Here is a 27,022-nt window from a genome sequence, read left to right on the forward strand (position 1 = left end):
AAGATCTTACAAGGCCACAATAAAGCTGTGGGCTAGCGCTGGGCTTCCATCTGAGGCTTGGGGTATTCTTCAAGCTCACATGCATGGTTTTAGGCAGATGTCAGTTTCTTGTGGTTTTAAAAGAGATCCTTGTTTTCTCATCTGCTGTCACCAGTGGGTTTCTTTCAGCCACCAGAAGGCCCCCACAGTGTCACTAACTTGCAGGTTACTTCATCAAAGGAAGTGGAAGAAGCTGCCTCTTCTTCTCAAAGGACACTCTCCCTTTGAATCTTTGACCATGTTCAAGGGCTCCTATCGAAGAAATCAGACCTACTTAGGATAACGACCTCTTATTTCAAATCAACTTATTTTTTTGTTACCTTACCATGTCTACAAAAACCTTTTCCTTTTGCTATATAATGTGAGCTAACTACAGGAGTGGTTCCCATCATATTGACAGGCCCACACTAACTCAAGGGAAAAACAGCAACACTTGTACACAGATGGGGACAGTCATGGTGACCGTCTTAGAATTCTGCCTACTCGGTCCCATGATAAGCTCGTGTCCATATAATTACTCTCCTTCCCATCAGCTGCAGCCTCTTTCTGGGGATAAAACTTATTTACATTAGTCTCTACTCTTGTTTTATATAGAATGTCTATAGCGCAAAAATAAAGAGGAAAAAAAAAAGGACAAAAACCAACAGTTTTCAAACCATAATCAATGTACACACACACACACACACACACACACACGACAATAAAGGAGACAGATAACCTAGAAATTGAGAATTGTGGATACTAATTTAAAAATCACACTGTTAAACATTGTTAAGGAATTACTGGGGGGGAAAGCAAAGGTATACAAGAACAAATGGGGAATTTCAGAAGAGAAACAGGACGTATAGTGTTAAAGAACAAATTTCAACAGAGTAAATTTGAGGATCTAATGGGCTTTATGAAGCCATTCTGGTCAGGCAATATCCCATCTAGCAACTATGTGGGCCCTACAGGGGTTGTAAAAATGGAAGGTTTTTTATGGGATGGAGGATGGAGGATGGACAAGGGAGCTATTAACAAAACAAAAGATCAAGACCTCTTTTGGGGGAAAAGGAGTGGCAAAGGTTTTTATCATGCAGTTTGCCTCTTCTTTGAGGGTAGGGGGAGGACCCATGTGAGTGATTAATTCATTGGTGTTGATTAGAAAATTACAGACTGGTTGATTAAGGTGATATTTCTAGGAGTGGTCCAAACAGCAATTAGGTCAGTTATTAAATCTAGGTTTGGTATCAAGGGCTTTAGCACAAGTGACACCAATTTGGCCTGTCATTTTCTCTTTAATAATAGAACAATGACAACAACAACAAAATCAGAATTAGGTGTCTTCTGTTTGGAAATGTCAGAAGTGCCTAGATCTTAGCCTAGGAAGATGCTCATTCTCCTCCGCATCTACCCTCTCCACCCTCACTTCTTTTTGAAGAGTTAAAGCATTTAAAAGAAGGTTCAAATTACACATGTTCTGTACTAGGGAGTTGCTTTTAATAAATTCTAGGTATTCGTAGAGTGCGTTCTTAAAACTACTTTCATTGTCAGGAAGTCATTATTCTATTTTCCACTTCAAATTATACTTCTTTTTTCCCCTTTTGTTCATTCAAGCTCACTAGACAAGGTTATAAAGTCAATTCCATATAATAGCAAATATTTTATTGGCAATAATTTAATATATCACAATATTAAGGATGAAATTTACTTCCTGTGTTCAAACAGATTTCCTGAGCATTGCACTACCATAGAAAAGTATATCTTAATAAAATGAGTTTACTTTTTAATTTTATAAATAGAATTTAATTGTGTTATAATATGTCTCCTTTAATATGTCTTATGCAACCCAGACTTGTGTGTGTATTCCAGTTCCTGATTTAATTGATAAAAGTCTGTCATATTCTAATATAGGATCTTCTACTAACCTAAAAATTTCCAAATGGAGGTTTCTAACTCAGAAGCTTTAAAGTGTCTTACTTTCCCAAAGTTGCAATAACTCACAGAATACATTGAACTATTATATCATGAGTCTTACATCTACACGATTTACAAAGCATGAATAAAGTCAAAATTAAATACAATGATTTCTGCCGTGTACATTCTAAATATAAATTTCTTGCACAGTACTTTCCAAGTGAAATTGACAGTTTAAAAATCCAGAACTAACTACATAGTCTGTCGATACTTCTGTTTACTAAGTTGTGAGTTAATTCATAATAGTTTTATAACTATAATATTTTTATTGTCAATTAGGAGAAAAATTTTACTAGTAATAGATTAATTTTGCTGCCATGTGACAGTCTATAAATAAAAAATAATCAAAATAATAAAGAATCCAGGTTACCATATGGTCTTATAATGCTGTTGGTATCTATGTTGAGCTCTCTGTGAGAAGCAATAAATATCTGTCATGATAAAAAAAAAAAAGAACCTATGAATAAAGTGCAAGATGGGGCAAAAGGAGGTTCACAGTGGTTCGTATCAAATAATTAATAAATATTACTACAAGAATAAGCTCTGTTTCACATACTCACAACTGTAAACCTACTTTGATGCCATCCTGTATTTCCCTGAAGAGTGTACCCACATTATATCCTGTTAACAGAGTTAAAATGTGAAATGAAGAAAGTGTGGTGTGGAGATGTTAAGCAACTTTCCTAAATTACACAATTACTAAAGTGTGTTAAGATACAGTGCGTCCCTCAGGTTACACTTCCAATCACCCATTCTATTGCATTTTACCGTCGTCATCTCTTCGAATTAGGTGACGTAAGAGTTCTTGACTCCGTTGCATTTCTGGAGAGCACGAAAGGAGACACCAAAGCTCTTTCCAGCCAAATGGAAGCTATATATACAAAATAGTTTAATCTATTTGACAAATATTTATTGGGTTCCTATTATGTGACAGGTGCCATTCTAGGCACATTGGTAAACAACACCACCAAAAATAAATAAATAAATAAATAAATAAATAGTGATGCTTTAGAAGAGATACTGACAACTAAGAAAATAATTTAATACTTTGCCTACTGCAATAACATATGTAAATTCCTATGGAAAAAATAAATTACAGAAAAGGGGATCCAGATTTCTGAAGAAACTATTTGATATGTAATGTGTATATGTGGGATGGTGGGGCCAAGGCGGTCAGGCCAGCTCCCATTGATATGGTGATATGTAATCAAAAACTTGTATTATTTCTCCATTTAAAATCTTGACTTCTTACTGGCTTAGAGCAGAGAGGTGTAGCTCTTATTTTTCTCAGCAACCACAATGAAACGTGCCACAGTGGAAAAATGTCTAGAGGGGAAGACATGGAAATGGAATTTTATTTCATTATTCTTCCCTCTTATTTTACTAGCGTTCTTATTGTGAAAACATTTTTAAAAATCTGAAATCAGCCAGGGAACATTCTGTAGGCCATCCAGGAATAAGAGGATTAGTTATCATAGCTTGAACCTGGTAAGAAGTAAAAAGAATGTGAGAGTTGCCATTTTATGTGTCAGAGTGTTCCCAGGACAGAGAACTAATAATTTATAGAAACAACATCAGGACACAAGAGATGATGCTTCCCATAACATGTTCCAAAGTAAATACATTTTCAATGGTACCACCCTGTGCAATATAGTTTTCTATATATTCCAGCCTATTCCATCACTTCTTAAATTGAGCATTATTATCAGTGTAGAATGAAAATATACAATTCTTTTTAACTTACACATTTAAAAAGCTTTACTTGTACCTGTATTCAGAAACTCAATTATACAATTCTCTGTAACTAAAAGTTACTGGACATAATGTATTATATATTCTTATCTTGATAACAGGTAAAAACATGTTTAGGTTACATATTAGAAAGTGAGTGAAAAAGAAATCAACTTAACTAAATTTTCCCTACAGAACTCTAAAGTTTAGTATAACACTGAATGTTAATAAAAGTAGCATCCACATAGATACTCCACCTTTCCAATGAGTAAGTGTTATTGCTTGACCTAGCCATAAACAACAGGGACTAGACTAGTTCTTAATTTAAGATTAAATGTTTGAAGAAAGGGGTTGAAAAATAGGGTGAATTCACCTCAGTTCAATTTCAATGAAGGACCCAAAATGCTTTTTGTTAGTTGATGTTGCACTGATGCAAAACAAAGATGGACAACATGATCTTGATGCCGTAACAGCAAATGTCAACGTGTCCGTGGAGAAGTGATGCTGTGTAGGGTGGATGGTGTTCCCACTCATCAGAAGCACAGGGAGCCTCAGCCAATCTTGGCTGACATGAGGGCAAAGGGATTTCTAGACCATTCGCTTTATAGATTCTAATTGGACACATATATTTCAAAAACAATTGGGTAAAAGTTGCTGTAATCTGGACTATGATAAATATAAGAATATGTTTTTTTGTAGTAAAGAATATTAATTCTAATAGGAAAAGCATGACCAGACTTGTCTGGTCAATACAATAACAAAGAGTAAAATTAAATGATCTTCTCTCTCTCTCTCTGTGTACCTCACGTTAGTGTGTGTTATGTGTGTGTGCTATGTGTGTATGAAGGGATAAGGAGAGAAATCATAACAAATCAATTTCTTCATATTTGTTACTAAGGCTGTGAATTCCAGAATGTTTTAGAAATGCAAGAAGAAATTGCCAATGCTTTTATTTAATCATGTAGAGAAAAATTTTGTACCAAGACCCCAACATGAATATAATCCATATGTCATATTTTGTTGTCAACTTAGAAGTCTATATATCTTCAGCTCTACAGCTAGTGACATCAAGCAGAACATTCTACATGTCACTGACCTAAATACAAAGGACACCCTGAAATCAGGTTCTGAGTGCACTTTGCAGAGAAAGACTCTTTTGGGCATACACAGATGTTTTAATTCATTAGAATGTATTTCTCTGTAAATTGAAGAAATCTTCTATTGAATATGAATCTATAGGCTTTTTTTTGAACAAATACAAAGTAAAAATTATATCATTTTCAGATTGACAAGTTATAATGTTATTAGTTATACTTTAAAAAGGTTGTGTAGTTTTTCAATGTGTTTTTTAAAAATAAAATCGTCTTAAATTACATAATATCATTAGCATTTTCAATATTAAACAAGTATATTAAAGTAAATATTTGATAAATATTTTACACTAATTTTGGTCCAAATATTTTAAAATTTAATTTCAAGCTTTCAAATGAGTTTAAAAATATAGAAGGTGGCTATCATGATTTTACAGAGTTATGCTAATATTTCTTGAATTTCTTAAAAATAAACAAAATTTTAAGGGAAATTGGTATATCTACATAACTGTTAATAGGTTTGGAAACTGGAATAACTTCTTGGTAGAGTTGATGTGTGATTATACATATGTGCTTAATTTAATGAGTTATTTGCTTTTTACGAATTTATCCTGCAAATAAACTTTCGCTAATATTAATTTTATAAATATGTTGTAGGATGATTGTGTATTTATTATGACTATCACAAAATCTATGTATTCACATGGTATTAGTTAAGTATGTTATTTTATATACAAAAAGCCCCACTATGCTAACATTAAAAATACTAATTACATATATTGAACTGAAAAGACATGCAATATTTTTAAAATAGTTCTTCACTCCTCACACCCTTGGAAATTGGCTCTTAGGCCTACTTCTCTAATGAAATTGCTCTGTTACAAGTTAGAAATGTTCAAGAAAGTAGTCTGCATTGTCTTTGAGTTTGAATTAGCAAGCACAAATTTATTTTAATGTATTTTATTATTAACTGCATGCTAGGAATGGGAAAAATTAATTCAGGATTGTTGTGGTTTTGATTTTAATAACATGTTTTTAGTGTGTGGGTCTAATTAATACTTGATTGACAGCCTTTGTGAGTAAACTTCACACACATTCTGTAAAATTAATGAAAGAAGACTATGATGGAATAATCTAGATCACCATTACCTTCCTTGTCTAAGCAATCAAAAATCTGTAAAAAAAATAAAATAATGATTTTTAGAAAATGAACAATAAGTATAATACATGACTATAATCTTTGTTAAAATTTTTTAGTTCATCAAAATGTCCTACCTTCATTTAACATATTTAAATTGTTGGCAACTAATTACATTTTACAAAATACCAATGTTATTTAACAGTAGCCAAATAGCACAATGAATTAATGTAAGTCTTTTTATAGTTTTTATTTTTATAAATTCTAAGTTATCTGTCATTTTGAAATGTAATGTTTTCTTAAATTAAGCATAATATTGTACATTTGAAACATTACTAAAATAATTTATATTTTACATTAATAAATAGATCGACCTGACATTTTATGTAAAGGTAACCACTATTATACTCCTAGAAGAAATTAAAATTAATGATGTCGCGTTTTGGCCTCTTAACACTGGTGACAATCTGCTAACTGCTTAAAATTTTATCTTGAAAAATTTCTACTATATATTACCAGCAGTTTCTAAAAGGTTACATAGACATGGCTAAGGTAAGGATGAACCTGATACAAGTCAACTTCAGTAGGAGTTTTCATTTTCCCACCAATAATTTTAAGTGCAATATCTTTTGTTCACTATATTATAGGACTATACAGAGTCATAGCTTAAATTTGAAGGCTCTCAAATTTACAATGACTCTAAATTGTGGTTAATATATCAGTGTATAGTGGGTTTTATTTTAGCTTAATATTAACTTTGAAATAATAAAAAAATTGTTCTGCACTTTGCCTATTGCTAAGATTTTTTACTATAGAAGTATAAGTCATATAATAACTTTTCACTCCCAAACTCAGCACTAGCAATGTGCCTGTGTAACGTTGCATGTACTGTAATATAAAAGTCATCCAAGACTGTCTTGAATTCCTGTGTTCCAGACTGTAAAATAAAGCTAGTTTTAATCTTGCCTCTGGTGCGACAAATGACAAGGGCATGGCTCATGTATAAAATCTAATCATATTAATTTTCTATATTGACATTATTTTATACAGTGAAATTCAATGTCAGTGCCACCCTTGCTAGCTATATGGAGAAATACAAGCACTATAATTAACAATAAGTTTATTTTCTAGCATACTAGGCAGAAATGTAGCCCCCACAGGAAGATATAAATGGAAAGCAAATTAAAATGGATTCGAGCCAGAGCATTCTAGATCAATATCTGGCACTCATAGACCTGCTTAGCAAAGGTTCTGTAGCTATTCAGCATTCTTATTATTTCTACCAAACGACAAAATGCTACCTACACCTATTTACAGATAAAGCAAAGAAAAAATCAAAAAAAGAAAAAGGCTAAAAGCAACCCTTAAAAATTGTTAATATTAATGAGAAATCTTTACTATGAGAATTATAATTAAATATTTCCCTATATATATATTTTTTTAATTAGAAGAACTTTCCAAGATTTTTTACTTGTAAATTTCAAAGGTAATTTGCTCTCTAAGATTTGGGAATGACAACATCCTTGGCATTAATGGTGGTCCTTGATTGGCTTATAAAAGTTATGTTATCTAATGTCATTTTCACAATGCTTGGTTCAGCTCTGGTCTATTTGTTGCCAAACTAAAACCTTTAGTACACATAATTCTCCCCTTCATTGGGACAGATTCACAGTTATGTGTGTGAAGAGTAACCTATTTCTCTATTAAATGTTAAGTGAAAGAAAGTCATGCTCTCCTGACATATGAAAACTGGTGATATCTCTGAATTGCTGGATAAAGCCTTGCTTGTAGATTTCTCTATTTCTCAAGTTATCAATTATGTGAGAATATAACTTTCATTCTTTTACACGGTTGGACTGGGGTCTTCTCATAAATGCAACTGAAAAATATATGAACCATGTATTGTTGAATAATATTGTAAGAAAGCTATATATATATAGAGGCTCTACCATCTTTTTAAAGACACATTAGATATTTAAAATAATTGTTAAAAATTCTATACACCGTAATTTTTAGTCTGAATTATCTCACTTTTAGCAGTAGTTTGTATCTCTTCAAATTTTTATGCATCTAGGTACTGATTTTGGACCTCAAAGCTACATAATTGGAATGGTTTTCACATGTGCCGCAGGTGGACATTCTATTTCTTAATCATTGGACGTGGGGAGATGCAATTCTTCAGCATTCTGCTGAATTAGATACAGCTAGTTGTTTTTTCTGATTCATGTTTGCATTTATTTTTATATCAACCTGCTGTTGATGTGTCGTCACAGCTTTAAGCTATTGTAATGTATTTAAATTATTATAAGATTTAAAAATCTTTAGCATTTTAGCAGGCTTACTTTCCACTGCTCTATATTTATGCTAATTACATAATGTTGGAGTTGATGTTAAACTTTAATGAAATAGTCCCTCGGCATAGTTTTCTCAAAAGGAGTGAGTTTGTGGCATAAATGATAGAAGTTTTAACTGTAGTATAAATTTTTCAGAACTTCACTAAGTTTACCGATTTCCCTCATTTGGGTGCAAAGCCATGAGTTCTGGCATATTTAATGAAAGGGCTGTAGTGGGAAACAAGAAAAATGATTGGCAATTATTAGATTTTAATTTTTATATTTTTGAACCAGTTCTAAGAAAGGAACGTTGTGAAAAGAATTACAATTACATTTCTGAGACTAGATTAATGTTTTAAACTTAGGGGAAGTGGGAAAGAGGGCTGGAGGAAAGGGAACTGCAGAATTGTAGAAGAGACAACCTATATAGGCAGTATAGAAGATCTTGGAAAGGGAGCCCTCCTAACCAGGACAGCCTCGTGTGTGTGTGTGCATGTGTGTGTGTGTGTGTGTGTGTGTGTGTCTGAAAGATAGAGAGCGTGTGTCAGAGAGAGACAGAAAGTGAGAGAGAGAGGCAGAGGCAGAGACAGAATCTAGAACAGTGCATTCCTTAGCCCAAGGTAAATGTAGAACTAGCAGCGTACAATCAGAGGGAGCCCATATGTTTTTCGTCTGATACCAGATACACAAAAAAGCATCTGAGTGGTGTATGGAAGAACTAGCTGATGGTTTGCAAATATGAAAAAACACCATTTCAACAGAGAATAGTGTATGGCAGTCACTATAAAAAACAGATTGCAGGGTTTCTGAATCTCTGAGTATTGCCACCTTTTCATGGCAACATTCTTAGGCTGGATCTGTGCGGTATATAAGAAAGTAAACAAGAAAAGGCTGAAGGATATCCAGACCTGACATTGAACTAGACAATGTAAAGGATAAACATTTAAAAAGAGGAAAAACAAAAATCAGTGTTCAAATATTCTGTCCAAAATTTCAGTAATCATGATATGATCACTGAAGAACACCTAAATACCTGCCCATGCAACCATACTGATATAAGGTAAGGGAGATAAGGTCGGCATTCTGAAATGGCAATGATTTTTAATTCAAAGTCTTTTCCATATGAATGGCTGGTCTTGGCTCATGCTTCACAATTTCTCGAATGCTCCCAAACAAGCAACAGCTAAGCCTCACTGAGCCACACACCCAGCACTAGGAGCAGCCAGCCTAGTTCAAGCTTGGTTTCACCTGGACTCTCCAAGCCCAGCACAAGTAGCAGCCATCTCAGATTGCTTAATAGCTCAGGCAGGGTGTCCTGGGAAAAACAGGTGGGGGCTGATCTTGGTCTTGACCACCTGGAATACCCCAGGCGCAGCACACCCGGTGGACAGCTACAGACCACATCAGAGCACCACCACCCTGCCTGCATAACTGATCCTACACAGAGAGCAGAGGTTAGTGGTCAGTGTGGTCACAGCCAATCCTTGCAGCTGACTGGCCTGGATGAATCCCTCGATTTATCTGCCAACAGCAACCAAGACTCAACTACAAGAGGAGGCTGTACTCAGCTCACATGAAGGGTGCTCCTTGAGTACTCAGCTTGGGTGAAAGGGGAGGCTGTGCCACTGGGCCCTACAGGACACCCACTACATTAGGCCACACGACCAAGACACAGAGTCAAAGCAGCTCTACCTAATACACAGAAACAAACACAGAGAGGTTGCCAAATTGAGGGGGCAGAAAAATATGGCCCAGATGAATGAACAGAACAAAACCCCAGAAAAGGAACTGAATGAAACCAAGATAGCCAAACAATTTAGGTATAGTGATTAGGTATGGTGATAGGGTGCTCAGAGAAATGATTGAGCATGGCCACAAAATTAAGGAAGAAGTGAAGGTTATACAAAGTGAAATGAAGAAAACTATACAGGGAACCAACAGTGGTGGGAAGGAAGGCAGGATTCAATGATTTGGAACACAAGGAAGAAATAAACATTCACCCCGAACAGAGAGAAGAAACAAAAATTGAAAACAAAATGAGAAGACTAGGAACCTCTAGGACAATTTTAAAGGTACCGACATCTGAATCATAGGGTTGCCAGAAGGAGAAGAAGAACAAGAAATTGAAAACTTGGTTGAAAAAATAATGAAAGAAAACGTCCTTAATTTGGCTAAGAAGCCCAGGAAGCACAGAGAATCCCAGACAAGCTGTACCCAAAGTGGACCATGCCAAGACACATCATAATTAAAATGTGAAAGGTTAAAGCTAAAGAGAGAATCTTAAAAGCGGCAAGAGAAAAGAAGAGAGTTACCTACAAGTTCCCATAAGCCTATCAGCTGATTTGTCAAAAGGAACTTTGCAGGCAAGAAGTATACAAAGTGATGAAAAGCAAAGGCCTACTACCAAGATTACTCTATCCAGCAAAGCTACCCTTTAGAATGGAAGGGCAGATAAAGTGCTTCCCAGACAAGGTAAAACTAAAGGAGTTCATCATCACCGAACCCTTATTATATGAAATGTTAAAGGGACTTACTTAAGACTATGTACTTTAAAATGACAACAAACATAACTATCAACAACTACATCTAAAAAATAAAAACCAACCTACAAACAAACAGAAAAAACAAACTAAGCAAGCAACCAAGACAGGAACAGAATAATAGGTATGGGGATCATTTGGAGGGTTATCAGCTGGGAGGGGGAAGAGGGAGACAGGAGGGAAATGGTGCAGGGATCAAGAAAAAACAAAATAGACAGGGGGCTGTTAAGAACAGTATAGGAAAGGGTGAAGCCAAAGACTTACATGCACGACCCATGGACATGAACTAATGGGAAGAGATTACTGGAGGGAAGGGAGGTACTGGGCAGAGGGAGGCAAAGGGAAAATAATTGGGACAACTGGAACAACATAATCAATAAAATATATTTAAAATATTGCTGACGCTATAATTATGAATAAGAAATAATTTGCATTGCACATATATACTCATATAAATATATTTAATTTGCAAAGAATATTTGCTTTAAATGCTGTGTTGGAAATAGAGTAATTAGTTTAAAAGCATTGTCAGCAGAGAGTTACTTCAAAAAACGTACATTATTTTATATAATAATTAGAGGAAAACGTTCTTTTTCTTACCTTACAAATTTGGATGATGAAGTATATCACAAATTATAATGAAAATGATAATTTTGTACAAAAATGGTCAGTTGAATAGCATTCATAGAGAAAGAAGTGTTTTAAATTAATATTTCCCAGCATGAATATAGGTTTAGAAGAATCTTTCTTAGCCAAGCATGTTTAAATCACCTGCTTGGTCCTGAGGCCGGCTGTGTTCATACTCAGAACTTTTCATCTATTAGAAGCTATGAGGATTTCTTTCTTTTCTTTTCTTTTTTTTTTTTTTGCTTCCTTTCCATCTTTCTTTCTTTTTTTTTTTACATACTTTATCCTGTCTTACTATTATGCATGCTATATTGATAAAACATAACATGTTTGCTTAAACTTACATTGATTTTTAAATCAACACTGATTTTGAACAGAGGCACCCTCTCAAGCTTCAACTGAATTTATATTGATTTTTTTTTTTTACTTTGTGATGTACAGCAACCTGTATCTTTCCTATTATTGACCAAGAACATAAAATGTATTCAGTATAATAAGATGATTTGCAATTTAATTATAAACAATTTTTAATTTCCCAAATTAATTCTTACCATTTATGTAAAATTGTATTTTAGACAATTTCAAAAATATTTATAAGTATTTTTATTTTATTACGGGCACTGAAGTTCTTCAGGAAGAGAGCCTGGAGGTCTGGCTTTTAAAAGCAATATTGGACTAAACAGAAACTCTATGAAATTATGAGTTTAAATTAAATCTTATTTAAAAATTATGTTTGAAGATTTGTTTTCCTTAGAGGTCAAATTCATAACTGAAACTAAAAAATGCCATTAAAAGTGCACCCCGTCACCCTCCACACATTTGAAAATCCCAAATCTAGTTATATATATATATATAAGTTTTTACTCTATTGCTTAACATGCCTGAGATTACCAGTATAAATATCTGGGACCACAAATATTTCCTTAGTAAACATATTTATTTAATTATTTTTATAATATTTTTCTAAAACAGGCAATGGCAGTAGTTGGTTATGAAAAATGATGATAAGAATAGGGTAAAACTGATAAAAATAGATGGTGTGTGTGCGTGTGTGTACCCATGTCTGTGTGCATGAGTATATGTATTAAAGCAAACTGGAGAACTGATTAATTACACAGAGAAGCTGACAGACAAAAATATAATTTCTAGATATATGGTATGCCTAACTGAATGTTTAGTAGTGTTGATAACTGAGGTGAAGAAAAAAGATAAACTGGTAGAGGAATAATGATGAGTTTTCTTTGGGAATTCTTGGTTTAGATTTTTTTTTAATTTGAAATACACAAAGAGAGGTATGGCCCCACAGTCTCTTATTTTACTATTTGAAATTTAAAATCCCTTGAAAATCCAATGATTTGTTCTCCTAAATTACTTGGAAATAAAGCAATCTAAGTCGATATGAAGCTATATAGTTGTTGTTTTTTTTTAATTAAGCTGACTTATTATAAATATTTTAAATTTGGGGGGTGCTCCATTTACTGGCTATAATTTCCATAATACCCAGTGAATAAGTCTACACAGAATATGAAAGCTACTTAGTTTTGATGTTCACAAGCTTTGGTCATTTAAATAAGGTGTTTAAAAAATAAATGGACAAGGTATTTAAATCTATAGTGTGTAACAGTTACCTGTATTTACAGGTCTGGGGCACAGAGATGATGATAAGAATACAGAAACAAACTTGTAACTTATGCGCTGTAGTGAGCAGAGAGGTAGGAATGGAGGATGACCGAGTGCCAAAAGTAGAACCACGAGATCTGAAGAGCAGGAAGGGAATGTTGTGAGGAAAAGAAACAGCCCATTTTAAACTGGGATATTCGTTTTTTTGCTGTTGGGTTGTAGGAGTTAATTATGGATTTTGGATGTTAACACCTGTCCAGATTTATAGCTTGCAAATATTTTCTCCCATTTGTTGTTTGCCTTTTTATTCTGTTGTTTCCTTTGCTGTGCAGAATCTTTGGACTCTGATATAGTCCTCCTGGTCTATTTCTCCTTTTGTTGCCTGTGCTTAAGGGTCCTCTCCAAGAAATCATTGCCAACATCAATGCCGTAAGGGTTTCCCACTATGTGTTCCAACAGGTACATGAAAAGATGCTGAATGTCATTTTCACAAGGGAAATGCAAAACAAAACCACAAGATATCATTGAAGCCTGTAGGGCGGTGATTAAAAACAAAAACAAAAAACGACAAGCATTGGTGAGGATTTGTGTAATTTGGTACTATTGTACACTGTGGCTGAGCACAAAATGGTGCAGTTGCTATGCAAGAGTATGGAGGGTCCTCAGAAAATTAAAACTAGAACTACCACAAAAATGTAGTCCTGGGTCTATAATCCAAATGATCGAAATTAGGATTTTGAAGAGATCTATGCACTCCTATGTTCACTGCAGCACTGTTGACAACAACCAAGATGCTCATAAATCTAAATGCCCACAGGCAGATTATTAGATAAAGAAAATGTGTTACATGCATACAACAGAATAGTGTGCGGCCTTAATAAAAGAAGTGAATCCTGCAATACGTGACATGACGGGTGAGCTTCGAGAACATTACGCTAAGTGAAATAAGCCAGTCACACCAAGACAAATACTGCATTTTTCCACTTCTGCGAGGTATCTAAAATAATCATAGAAGCAGAGAGTATAATTTAGGTGGTTGCCAGGGCCTGGGTGGCATCATTAGGGAGTGACTAATCAACACATATAAAATTTCTGTTATGCAAGATCAGAAGGTTCTAGAGAGATGCCACGCAGCACTGTGCCTATGCTTAACAATACTGCGCTGTACATTTTTTAAAAATCCGTTAAGAAGAAAATCTAGTGTTAATTGTTCTCAACAAAATAAAATGAAAACAAAGAAGAAAGACATCATTGATACTGTTTAACGGAGCTGAGAGGACAAGGAGTTTAGGATTTTAAAATGCCCTTGTAAAATGTATGTTGAGGAAACTATTGTTAGCTTGGTGAGAGACACATAAGGGGAGTGATGAGAAGCCAGGTTGCAGGTGTGAATGGCAAGATAATAACATGGTATTTTAATGTGAACTATATCCATGAAGACTTCTCAATATGTCTCTTCCAGTTCTGTAAATGCTACCTTGAAAATGATTTACACCATGATGAATATAACTCAATCAGGACAGGAAGCAAGCTAGGGCAGTGTAACAAAATGTTGTCATGTTATAAATTTTAACAGTAGAAATAAAAAAAAATTAAGTGACTGTTATCATTAGCATTGTGATCACAGCAAATATTTTAAATTAGAACCTAGATTAACTGAGATATCTTTGAACATAATAATTCATTGAACATCCGTCGTCGTCATCGGCAGCCGTCCGTCTCGAGAGACGATGGTGTAGCTTCTTAAGAGTCTATCTGCACCACCGAGAATGGCTGTGCAGTCCGACTCGGGAGTGACACGGTATCTGTCTCCTCCCGTGTTGAATCGACATCTTGTGATGACGCTGGAGTGTCCTCTCCAGTGAAGCTGAAGCTACAGAGCCTGGGCAGGGTGATATGGAGGGTCTGCTGTTGCCCATGCAGCAGACCCCCCCTCTCTTCACAGCTGAAGGATCCAAGAGAAAGACGGAGTCAATACAGCTTGGCTTCAGGTGCACCGCAGGAGTTGCCGGTGTTGACTACAATGTCAAACCACCTTAGGGACTCCGGCTCCAGATTTTCTGTCGGGGTTTACTCCCTTAGCCTTTCCCCTGAAGAGGTATGCTGCAAGGCAGCGGAGGTTTTTTGGAATCAGAGTTTTCCTTCTCTGATGTGCCCTGACTGGAAGATCGAACCAGCGACACTTAGCTCGCAGGCCGACGCTCAATCCACTGAGCCAAACCAGCCAGGGCTTTAAAGCATAGTAATTAATCACAAAAACAATATGTAATTATATATGTGTTTTCTGATGGTCTTAGGCAACCCCTGTGAAAGGGTCGTTCTGTTACAGAACCCCTGGGCTGCTCCAGTTGAAAACAAACCCATGGGCTCTTTAGTTAGGGGCCCGATTGCCCGCCACCAAAATTATAACTCTCAATATCAGAGTTTAGTGAAAAGAAAAAGAATTGTTTATTTAACAGTTATATAGATTTAGTTATTTGCGGATTTCTGTTGTTAAGTCTTATGCTCTTTAAAACACTCTCTCTGGCTCTCGCTCGTGCTCTCACTCTGACTCTCTCTCGCTCTCTGACTCGGGTTCTCACTCACGCTCTGGCTCTGGTGCACTCGCGCGCTGGCTCTCACTCTCTCATGTGCTCCCTCCACATGGCTTGGTGAAGGGGCCTTCTCCATGTGGCTTGGAGAAGGGGTCTCCAGGCTGCTTTAAGAGGCTCTCGCCATGCAGTTTTGAGAAGGAGAGAAGATCCACGCGGTTTGCAGGAAGAAGGCAGTTTGCAAGGAGGCTGAGAATCCAGGTGGTTCTGCATTGAGAGCTGGAGGGCACCACAGCACAGAAAGGACCTCCCCAATCAGGATTGAATGATTGGCAGCTGCTGGTAAAGCTGAACTGTGTTTGGAAAGTAGGGAAACAGTTTCTCTGACTTTCCTAAAACTAGCCTGGTCTGGAAGGGGGGAAGGCAAGGATATGTGTTTGTGGGTATTTTAAAGAGCATAAGAATTCATTGAACATGTACTACAGCATTTATGGTAAAGTTACCCTTAATTTAAAAATAAGAGAACTAATATCAAAACAATCATTAGCAAATAATAATAACTGCATTCCTTTTAGACTTTAACTATTTGTAGATATATATTAATTTCAAGTCATTATATTACCTCTTTGCAGTGCATATCCTTCCTTTAATTTCCAATTAATATCATGATTTTTTAAATTTTTAAATTTATCTACTTTCTAACCTGACCGGCTTAGTTCAAGCTGCCTTAATTTGGGTGGCTCTCCTAGTCATCTAACAAGTTCACTGTTTCCCTTGCCTCACTGCAATACATTTTCCATATTATAGTTTGTATTATTATTTTACGATATACATTATAGCTCATTATTGTATTCTTTGATATCCTTCATTGCATTTCAATTGTAATAGCTTTCCATAGTTAGGCCACATTTTCCCCCATGGCACAACCTTATTCTTCAGAGTGCAGAATTTTTACAGAGAGTGTCAGGATGGAGTGGATTCCAAGGCCAGTTCTACACAGTGCAGAAACTTCTGACATTCAGACTTGACCCAGCTACCACCAGATCTCTTCTTAGGAAACCACAGCCTTATTAATATATGTCTTCACTCCGGTTGTTAAAATATTTCTTTCTTTTTCGACAGGTTTCTCAGGACTCATACACATTACTTGCAGGGAAATAACTACATGTTAATTTGCTATGTTCCTTAATATTGTTTAGCAGGTGAGAAATTTCTTGAGCTCTTTCTGAAATGCAGGAACCTTGTCTACAGGGAATATTCAGAAAACCTCTAGGGGGCAGTGTCGCCTAACAGCACTCAGCCTGAACAGTCCTCAGGCTTGACCCAAGCTTGTTATAACTGTCTTATGAATAAGCTACATTTAGTCTGCTCAAAAATGATTGAATGACAATGACTTCAAATGCTGAATTAATAGCACATGTTGCTCTTGTATCTGAACCTACGTAATCATTAACTCAAAAAGGTGAATACAAATTCTTCATTATTTAATTCTTATCTTTTTTCAATATCCAATGCAAAGCTACACTAAACTTATAACTGATTTTGGCTTAAGATGTATGATCTTAGATAACATAATTCTACAATTTCTTGTTTTTTTTTAATTGTTTAAATATTTCTCATTTTATAAAATTATTTTTTATTTTATATAAAATATTTTAAAACAAAAATTCTGATTTCAAAAACTTAGTTTTTAATAAAGTCTCTGGTACAAAATTGTATATACTCTGAAAAAATATGAAGTATATATCTGAATGTACTTAATAAAATATTACCTTTAGGTAAATTAACAAAATTAATAATTTACATATCAAATAATAGAAGTCTGCTTTATGCAAAATGTATAATGAATTCACACTATTATGCTGTTAATTTATTTACATGTGCATTCATTTTAGTGTTCAGTGTTCTTCCCAAGAAAATTGCATACTAGGCCCTTGCTGGTGATATTTCCTTAAAGTCTGGCAAGATGTTTTATGATCGCTAATACCATTTTCTAACTAATAACTAATAACAAAAGGAAAATCTCTGCAGATATTCTTTTTGATTTAAATGTTATGGGATTCTTTGAATCATGGGGGCTAATACTCTCTTATTTAATATAAGGGTTTGATTGATTGATGTCATCTGATATCTCCAAAGCTGGACTGATGATTAGAAAAATCTAAAGAAAGTTTCCAAACCCCCCTGCTTGGCCTGATCAGAGAGATTCCTTTTTGATATAAGAAATTCAATCTGTATTAATTTAAAGATATTTCTTCAAAATCTCCATGATGATTTAACTATTCAACTGGGTTTGGCAAGAGCTAATTGTAAATGTGACAGTCCTGCTTCCATGATGCTGATGAGAGCCATGAGCAATTAAAATTACCCAGGTTTTTAAGAAATACTTATTTTGGGTCCTTAGGAATTTTTGACTCCTAACTGCAGTGAGAAAATTCTACAGAATAAAATCCAGTTGTCTGATTTAGGCTAAGCTATTTGACAAATGAAAATGAGTATATAATTACATAATTTAAAAAGTCAAATATGTTTGTAGGCATAGATAAAGTTATCTTATGCTGGAAAATAAACATACATGCATGACTATCTCTGAATTTATTTAATTACTCTCTGATTTCACAGTGTTGAAAGAGCCATCTGTTTATTTGATGCAAAAAGGAAGAGAAAGTTTAATCTAGCAACTGACATACTATCATAATAAAAAGGCAGAGCAGGAAAGACTAAGTAAATATTTTAAAATGAAATGGGTCAGATTCAAATTACTAGCGGGAAAAATAAAGTTATAGAAGATAAAATTAAGAAGTTAAATTAGAAGGACAAATCTGGTAGTACATATCTGTGTCAATCTGGGTTAAAGAACGGACCCAGGATAAGGAAGATGATAATGCTTTGCAGCATGGTCTACATAGTCTCATATTGTAGACCACGCTGTGACACATGTAGCCCATGCTGTGATAGAAGTTCCCATTGCCAGACTGAACCATGGCTTCCCTGGGCACCAGAACTGTTGTCTGCCAATGACTGGCAGCCAAACCTCTTGATATTGACTCAACTTGTATCCAGTGACCAGCTGGTTCAATGGCCAGCCTTCCTGCCTACACGCATGATAACTCCGTATTGCCTGACAACGTTCCATAGCTCTTTCTCATTTTTGCACATCTTTCAAGCAGAACCAATGACTATCTAAATATGGGTGCATACTAAACTGACATGAGACACAGAATTAGGGTATCTCTGTGGGGGAAAAAAAGAAGGTCTGCTTAGTCTTACAAGACAGAGATAGCATCTCCTTCAGTAACAATTATAGGCATGTTTATTGCCGTTATGAAAGATACGGCTTCCTGTAGTTGCACGTTGCTCTTCCCGTTCTGTTCTGTAAAACAGTCTCCTGTGTGTGCAGCCATTCAGCTTCAGCTGTTGCATCGCCCCTGTGGGATTTGGTGGCAAAGGGAACTGATACAAATATGCTGATACTCATGGGGCTAATTGTATCTATGGTCCAAGAATTTCACGTCTTCTGTTCACACCCATAAAACTTAACTTGCAAGTAGGTTAAAAGCTCAAACTTTCCATCATTCTTGACTCTCTGAAGGGGCTCCCCAGCTCCTGCTCTCCCGTGGAGTAGATGAGCTGTTGCAATTTCAATCCAGAGAAACTTTTGCTTCTGCCCAGTCCTCAGTCCCTCACTCTCTGGCAGTGATTTCTGGAATATGTTCTTCAATAAAACTCTTACAAGCAATTGTCCATCTCAGAGTCTTTCTGAACAAACTTGACATGATGAGACAGTGGAGTTATTGATTTGTATAATGAAACAGATCTTACAAAGGGATTTTTGACTAGATCTCTCCTGCTGGTGGAATACAATGTAGGACCTCCTCACTAACAGCCTGTGGCATTCTGTATTAATGACATTATTAAAAGTTTTATTGTGTCAGCTGGAATGGGATAATGGCACTGGTGAGCCCTGTGTTGGTCAGCGTTTAGTCAAAGAAGAACAACTTAATGTTATATATAAGGACTGTGTTTTGATCTTACACAATTGTCTCTGAAAGCTGTTGTGTTTGTATTTGATGTGGAGCTTGATGTCTGCAGGACAGGCAATTAGAGACAAGATAAATAAGAGATGAAACTCAGGAGATTAACAGACTAGAGCACATGCCAGTTATTACTACCTCTGCTCTTGGTGGTGTGAGTTTTCTGTGGAAGAAGCTGGCACCCTTTGTCACACAACCAATCACACATCAGGTCTAGGAGTCAGAGAAGCTGTAAAGGGGACTACAGCAAGGTGGGGCCTTTACGGGCACGAATGCTGTTCCATGCCAATAAGGTAAGCCAGCAGAGGAGCTACCTGGGTGAGTTACAAAGGCATCTTCACTGAACTTCTGAAAGAAAGCAAATAAGAGCAACAAAACACCTTTCTGTTTTGTTCCTGCCTTTCAAAAAACTTCACACAGAAATGTCTCTTGTGGCTTACACTCACCAGAAACAGAGAGAGAAAGGAGTTCTGAGAAACAATTTGGCCCTAACCAGGTTGACCCAATGAGAAGCCACAAGTGAAGAACCTGAGGCAAATGAAAGGTTCAGGGAAGTATTTATAAAGACAATGAAACGTGATGGCTATAGCTGAGTGTTGCTGAGTGCTGCTACTGATATCCTTGAACTGATAACATACAGAGTGGGGCAAAAGTAGGTTTACAGTTGTGAGTACACAAAATACGGAGTTTATTTTTGTATTATTATTTATTCACTATTTCCTTATATTTTCCCTATGAGCAACTATAAACCTACCTTTGCCTTATCCTGTATGTCTGAAGAGTATTAATTATCATATTAAAATCAAATAAGAGAGTCAGAGAGTCTTTATTGACATAGTTAATAAAATTTTCTTCCTGATTAGCTGGGAGGGCAATGCACATAAACTGAGCTTAAGACCTGGAAATTAATTATATGGTTAGGAGAGTAAGAGTGAAAGTTGGAATTTTAGTAGGTTATGGCCCTGCTTGGGAAAGAATGGGACCCTGAGACCTGGGATGAACTTAAGAACTTCCTTTACTCTCTGGGCATGCAGAAATGCCCCCTGTGTCCCTAACTTGACAAAGCCTCTCTCTTGAATGCTAGTATGTGTCCTGATCAGAATTATTGCTAACTTTCCCATCTCCTGTCTGCCAGATCAATAACTATGACCAAGACACAATATAAGGTGGGGCTGCTGAAGGAGAAAAGAACTATGTACCTGGACGGTGCTGTAGGATCTGTGCAACAGGAGTGGGAGAGTATCAGGATCCCAAGGATCCAAATGGATCCAGTAAAATGGGGTACATATTATGTTGAAAGGAAGACCTTTTTCCAAATGGCAGCATTGCCCAATGATACATGAAGTTAAACCCTGGTAGAACTAATGTACTATTACTTGGCTCTAGGAAGCATGGAAAAAATAATGGCCCCACTAAATAAAATGCCAATGCTTGAGATGACATTTGTGACTGGCACAGCGTATGGTAAAGGGAGAAAGCAACAAGCTTGGAGAAACAGGCAGGGCCCGCTGAAAACGCCGTATGTGGCCTGAGCACACGTCAGCGCATTGCATGCAGGAAGATGACTGCCTCTCACTCTGGTGACTAAATGAAAAGATGCGCACTGGTAACAGGGCCACCAGCCTTGCTGAAGAGCTCAGAAGTGACTGCCAACTTGAGTCTGGGGCCAACACCATTACCCAACTGAGGTATATTAAAGCAATGGTGATAATACAATTTCAAATGTATGGAGGTCAAGAGATAAGATTTAACCATCAGGGGAAGTATATTCAAAAACAGAATTAAGCAGCAAGGTCAGAGCAGCAGCCAGTGAGGGGTTCCAAAAAACTTGGAAGTTGGTTATTAGAATATGTCCACCTTAGGGACGAGGAAAACAGATAGCTGCCAGGAGGATTACTCAAGGTAAACAACATACAATGTTTAAGGATAAGAAGGTTAAGAAGCTGTGAACAGATGTCCTTATGAAAAATAATAACCCTTCATCTAATTTCTCACCCGTGTTCTGACCCAGAATTCACTGACTAAATGGGAAGCCAGATCCCCATGAGGACAGCCCCTGAAACCACTATGGCAGTAATGGCAATGACTTCCCAAGTTCTTCCTTCCCCACAGGAAACTACGGCCCTGTAGTCTCATAATTGAAGACTGTGGTAAAGAGAATATTTATGTGCTTAAGATACTATTGAAGGCAGTGTCTGCTTCTGTAGTGATACTCAGAGATTCACAGGGTCATCACATCGTGTTCCCAATTCCATCTGACTGGGGAGAAGGGAACACACATGATAGATGGAGTGCTGCCCCCGGTGCTGCTCGTGGTGGTCTACGCTACAGTGGATGTGCTCTGTAGTCATTTATCCACCTCCCAGCTGTGCTTGATCAATAACAGAAACCTTATATTGAAGATCTCCAGCCCTGGCTAGTGTGACTTAGTAGATTGAGTGCTGGCCTGCAAATCAAAGTGTCACCAGTTCAATTCCGAGTCAGGACACATGTCTAGGTTGCACGTCAGGTCCCCAGTTGGGGCCTGTGAGAGGCAACCACACAGTGATGTTTCTCTCCCTCTCTTTCTTCCTCTCTCCCTCTCTCTCTAAAAATAAATAAATAAAATACTTAGGGCAAAAAAAAACCTCCAGAATGGCCATCCCCCCTCAAACTCAGAGAAGAGGCTAGATCTAAAACAGTATCAATCATATCATGGGAATAGCCACCTTAAAGACTCACAGCATGCTGAAGTTATGCAATGATATCGGAATGACACTGAAATATGACTTATATTTCTGACCCTTGAAGAAATAAATTCTGGTAGATTGTATTTCATTACACACACTCAAACAAGCGGTAGTTTAAATTTCAGCTTTGTGCAGAATTTTATTTCAGAGCAGATTACCACAGCCTCATGTACACTGTACATGCTCATTTATTTAGAAAAGGTTTTTTATTACATCAGGGAGTTTTTATTTTTTTATTTTTTATTGTATTTTTCCACTACCTCCAGCAATCACCATACTGTCGTCCATGTCTATGAGTCCTTTTTCCTTTTGTGTTCGATCCCGCCATCCCCAAACCCCCCAGATAGCTGTCATCCTGCTCTCTATCTGTAAGTCTGTCACTATTTTGCTTGTTCGTTCAAATTGCCAGGAAGGTTTTTTATATCCCTATCAAAAAGGAGAATCAGAAATAATTTACATTTACATGGGGCCAACAGCGGGATACCTTTCTGGCCTTGTCCCAGAATTGTATTAACTCTCCTGCCCTCTACCATAATATTTTATGAAGAGAGTATTTCCAACTCGATATGCTTGAAATAATACATTATTCCATTATACTGATTGCATTATGTAAATCAGAACACATATGCAAGAAGTAGAAAGTGTACTGGAAAATAAACCCTGTGAAAGGCCCAGACGATAGTAGAGTCCGCTAAAACACACCAAGCCTACAGTGCAAACAGCAGTCTACATGAGCTATCTGCAGTAAGACAAGAGGTTGTACATGGTATCTATGGAAAATCACAAGGGGAGATTGCATTGCATGGTTCTGGTCTAGTACTATTGGGTAGAGAGCTTCTGGAAGTTCCTAAGCATTTTAGATATTGGGAACGTGATGTTGAAACACCAGTGGCTATATAGCCAGAATTGGCAATAAGGGAGAGGCTTCTCTTTGCCCCACACTGCCATCAGATTGGACTGTTCTTACAGAAAGGCAGAGTAACATGAAAGTGGTCGACCCCAGATTCAGCATAAGCAAGTCCAGAGGGCACAATTGAGCTGCATAAACCAGTTTCCCAACAACATGTCATCAGGCGTGGTTAACTGATGTCTTGCCATCTGCGCACATCTGTAGGCATGCTGTTCTCTCATAATGAGCTGAGAGAGGACTTTTATTCTCTGCACAGTTTGCACGTAGTATCTTATAGTGCTCTACAAACCTGCTCAGGAGTACAGTATAGTGAAGCTGAAAAATATGAAACAGAGATATGATGTAAATGGCCCCTCATATCTACTTTTTCACTCACTCCAAATGAAGAAAGAGGTGGTCCATGGTGAAACACACAGAGTTAAAGAGTAATGTTAAATGTTTTGGTTGGTTGTTCAGAAGCTAGTAAGGAGAAAGAGCAAAAGGTAAAAAGGCATGAAGAGATTTGTAAAAGAGTTTTATGTGTAGATTTAACTGAGTGGGGCAAAGTAAGAAGAACTTTGTACTTAATATGAACCTGCTTCATAGATTATGTGCCACAAAAGAGGTATTAAACTACCAAGCCAACTAAATGACTCAGTCAGATGATGTCACCCAGCTGCAGGCATATAGTGTCATTATCTCAGATGCATGGAGTAGCTATAACGGCAAGAATTTGAGGTTACGTATGTATGGTTCCAATAGTATAGATTCCGTTGCACTGAGGGTGACCGAGCTACTTACCACTTTTTAGTCCTGTCAAAAGTCCAACCTGCCAAATGGAAAATAACCCTGCAGAGACTGTCTATAGACCCGTGGTGGAAAGATGATTGTTTCGGATTCCTTCCAATAGAGAAACGACAGTGATATATCTTAAATGAAATCAATACACATATTGCAGATGTGGATTTACATTTCCTGCTGGCACTGCTCGCTGAGAGCTTATAGTGTGTTTGATTCATCAACATGAAATACTGCTTAATATATCACTTCAAAGGAAGGGACCCATTAAACAGCAGAATGATTGGGACATAAGTCTCTGGGTGTATGACAAAAGAATTCACCTGTTTTTTTACGTGGTCTTTTTCCACCACACGGAATCTGATAGTCTCAGAGGGATACAATTCTGGTAGTCTGATAGTAGGATACTTTTTTAAATTTTATTTTTCAATTACCGTTCATATTCAACATTATTTTATATTACTTGCAGGTGTACAGCATAGTGGTTAGACAATTATGTAATTTATGAACAGATCCCCTCTATAATTCAAGTACCCATCTGGCACCACACATAGTTATTACAATATTATTGACTCTATTCCCTATGCTGAACTTTTCACTTCCCTGTGACTATTTTGTAACCACCAACTTGTACTTCTTAGCAGATACATTTTGCAGATGGTTGTGAGTCTCATGGCAACTGCAAACTCCCTCATCTTCCCCTTGTAGACACGCATTTCCGTTCTGAATGGTAAAGTCCGGAGATCCTGCCCCTTTACATTCTCAAGGAGAATTAGTTTACAGTAAAGAAAGCAAAGGTTTTCTATAGCTCTCAGGAGAGGTGAGGAGGAGGCATGGAGTCGCTCTCTCTATAACCATCTAGATTCATATTCTTGCCCTCTGTATAAACTTCATTGTGTGAAAGGAACATCTCACCTGGCTCTAATTGCCTCACCACAGGAGGTGAAAGCTCACCATGGGGAAATCGCCATGTTTTTGTGCTGTAAGTAAATGATAATCCACTGCCCTGCAGATACCATATGTGTGCATTCAGAACAATGTAAATATACAAATATTAACATAGAAAATGTAAGCAGAGATAGTAAATATAAATAAATATATGTATGCCCTGCATGCACTGTATTATAAAACACAAATGGAATATAAACAAAATAACATAAAATAAATATGAACAACTATATTAACAATAAACTAAGTATAGAAAATAAAACAGAAGTAAGTTGAGTATAGATATTAAAATAATATATAAATAGTACAAATATATAAACACTTAAAATTAACTTAATGTTCTTAAATTTATACTTCAAATCAAACAAATGAAATATTAATTAGAACAACTCCATATGTAGATTTCTCTTTATTTATTTTTTATTTATTTTACTTGGATGTTTGATTGTTTTCTTCTTTTTTAATTTCTATAACAGATGTATTTCTAATATTAATTTTCTTATATAGACATTTTATTTTTTATTCCTTTTTTTAGGAAATTCCAATTAGACTTACCATTACATATATTACAATGTGTTCCTCCTTATCTTTAGCTTCTGATCCATATTTCATATATCTGGGATATCTGTGTGGTATTGTGTTAACATTTATTCAACTATGGGTCTCAGTTTCTCAGTTCTATTATTCTTCACAGTTAAGCTGCCCATAAGCCGCATGTTAGTTTCTAATTTTAATTATCAAATAGTTTATTTCTAAAAGTTTTACAAGTTCATTTTCTATGATTAATTTAACATAGTTTTTGTTTCTCCTCATGTCTTTTAAAACATGTAATTTTTGTCTTTGAAAATAATAATCATACTTATTTTTAATTTTGTACCTTCGAATCCTAGTACCCAAAGTCTATGTGACAGTCGCTCTGTTGGATTTTATTAATGCTGGCTTTTTTCTTTGTATGCTTAATAACTTTTACTGTGAGTTGTTAATTTTAATTAGAAATTTATTTGTAATATTAATTAAAAACCTAAAAGAGTATAAGAGTTTCCATAAAGAACTGATAATTATATGCAGTGTTTAACAGTTTACTCTCTCAAGAATAAATATCACCTCATTTTTTTTTTTTTGATAGTTTTGGACAATGGCAAAGCTAAGTGAAGACTGCTTTATTATTTGAGAATTTTTCAGGGATGTAGTTTTTTTCTTTTTTCCACATACTTTCTTATTAAGCCAAAGGTAATTTCCCTCAAACTCCCAAGCACATGGGAGAGTTATTTTTGTTCACCGTTGATCAAGGAGTAATTTTATGGGGTAAATTCTCTTATTAAACTCATACATGGCTGAATTTGGAATTCTATTTTTTGAATTGTAAACTACAAGACCTGCTCAAAACTGAAATCCTGATTTTGATTTTTTAATAATTTAGCAATGCCTTTATGACCAAAACCCTTTCTACTGTTCTTTTTTTTTTTTTTTTTTTTTTTTTTACTTTTCTCAGTTCCCAGTTTCTGTTAGAATAAGCCTGAGTATTCCTTAAATTTTTATGAGCCCATTTAAAATATTTAAGCATATTTTTCGGTATTTTAATAGTTTTCTCTTAAAGTATTTGTGTAGGCATTTTGTTTGGCTTCTTTAATCGATTGCTAGTACACAATTTCTGCTTTTAGAGTAAAGATTTGAATTTGTGCTCAATCACCCATTTATTGTGAGCCTTACATCTTAAAATAGTAAGCTTAAAACTATATTTTTTCTCATGAATTTTAAAATCAGTCATTTATCTATGTGATATAAGGAGACTAAAACCCTTTCATTGTATCAACTTCTACCGGCTTTTCTTTCATCTTTCAACTATGTTAACTGTATGGCTACTTTAACACTGTCAAAGTTTACAGTTTTTAAGATTCTTTTCCTTACGTGTATTTCTACTCTGTATTTTTTATAGATTGATTGGAGAAATTGAATACCCTTAGTAAGAAACTTGTTATCATTTTTATGTTATTCTTTTCACCTGCAGTGCAAAATGG

Source organism: Furipterus horrens, unplaced genomic scaffold, assembly GCF_987537825.1.
Source record: "Furipterus horrens unplaced genomic scaffold, mFurHor1.1.pri manual_scaffold_12, whole genome shotgun sequence".
In the NCBI taxonomy this organism is placed as follows: Eukaryota; Metazoa; Chordata; class Mammalia; order Chiroptera; family Furipteridae; genus Furipterus; species Furipterus horrens.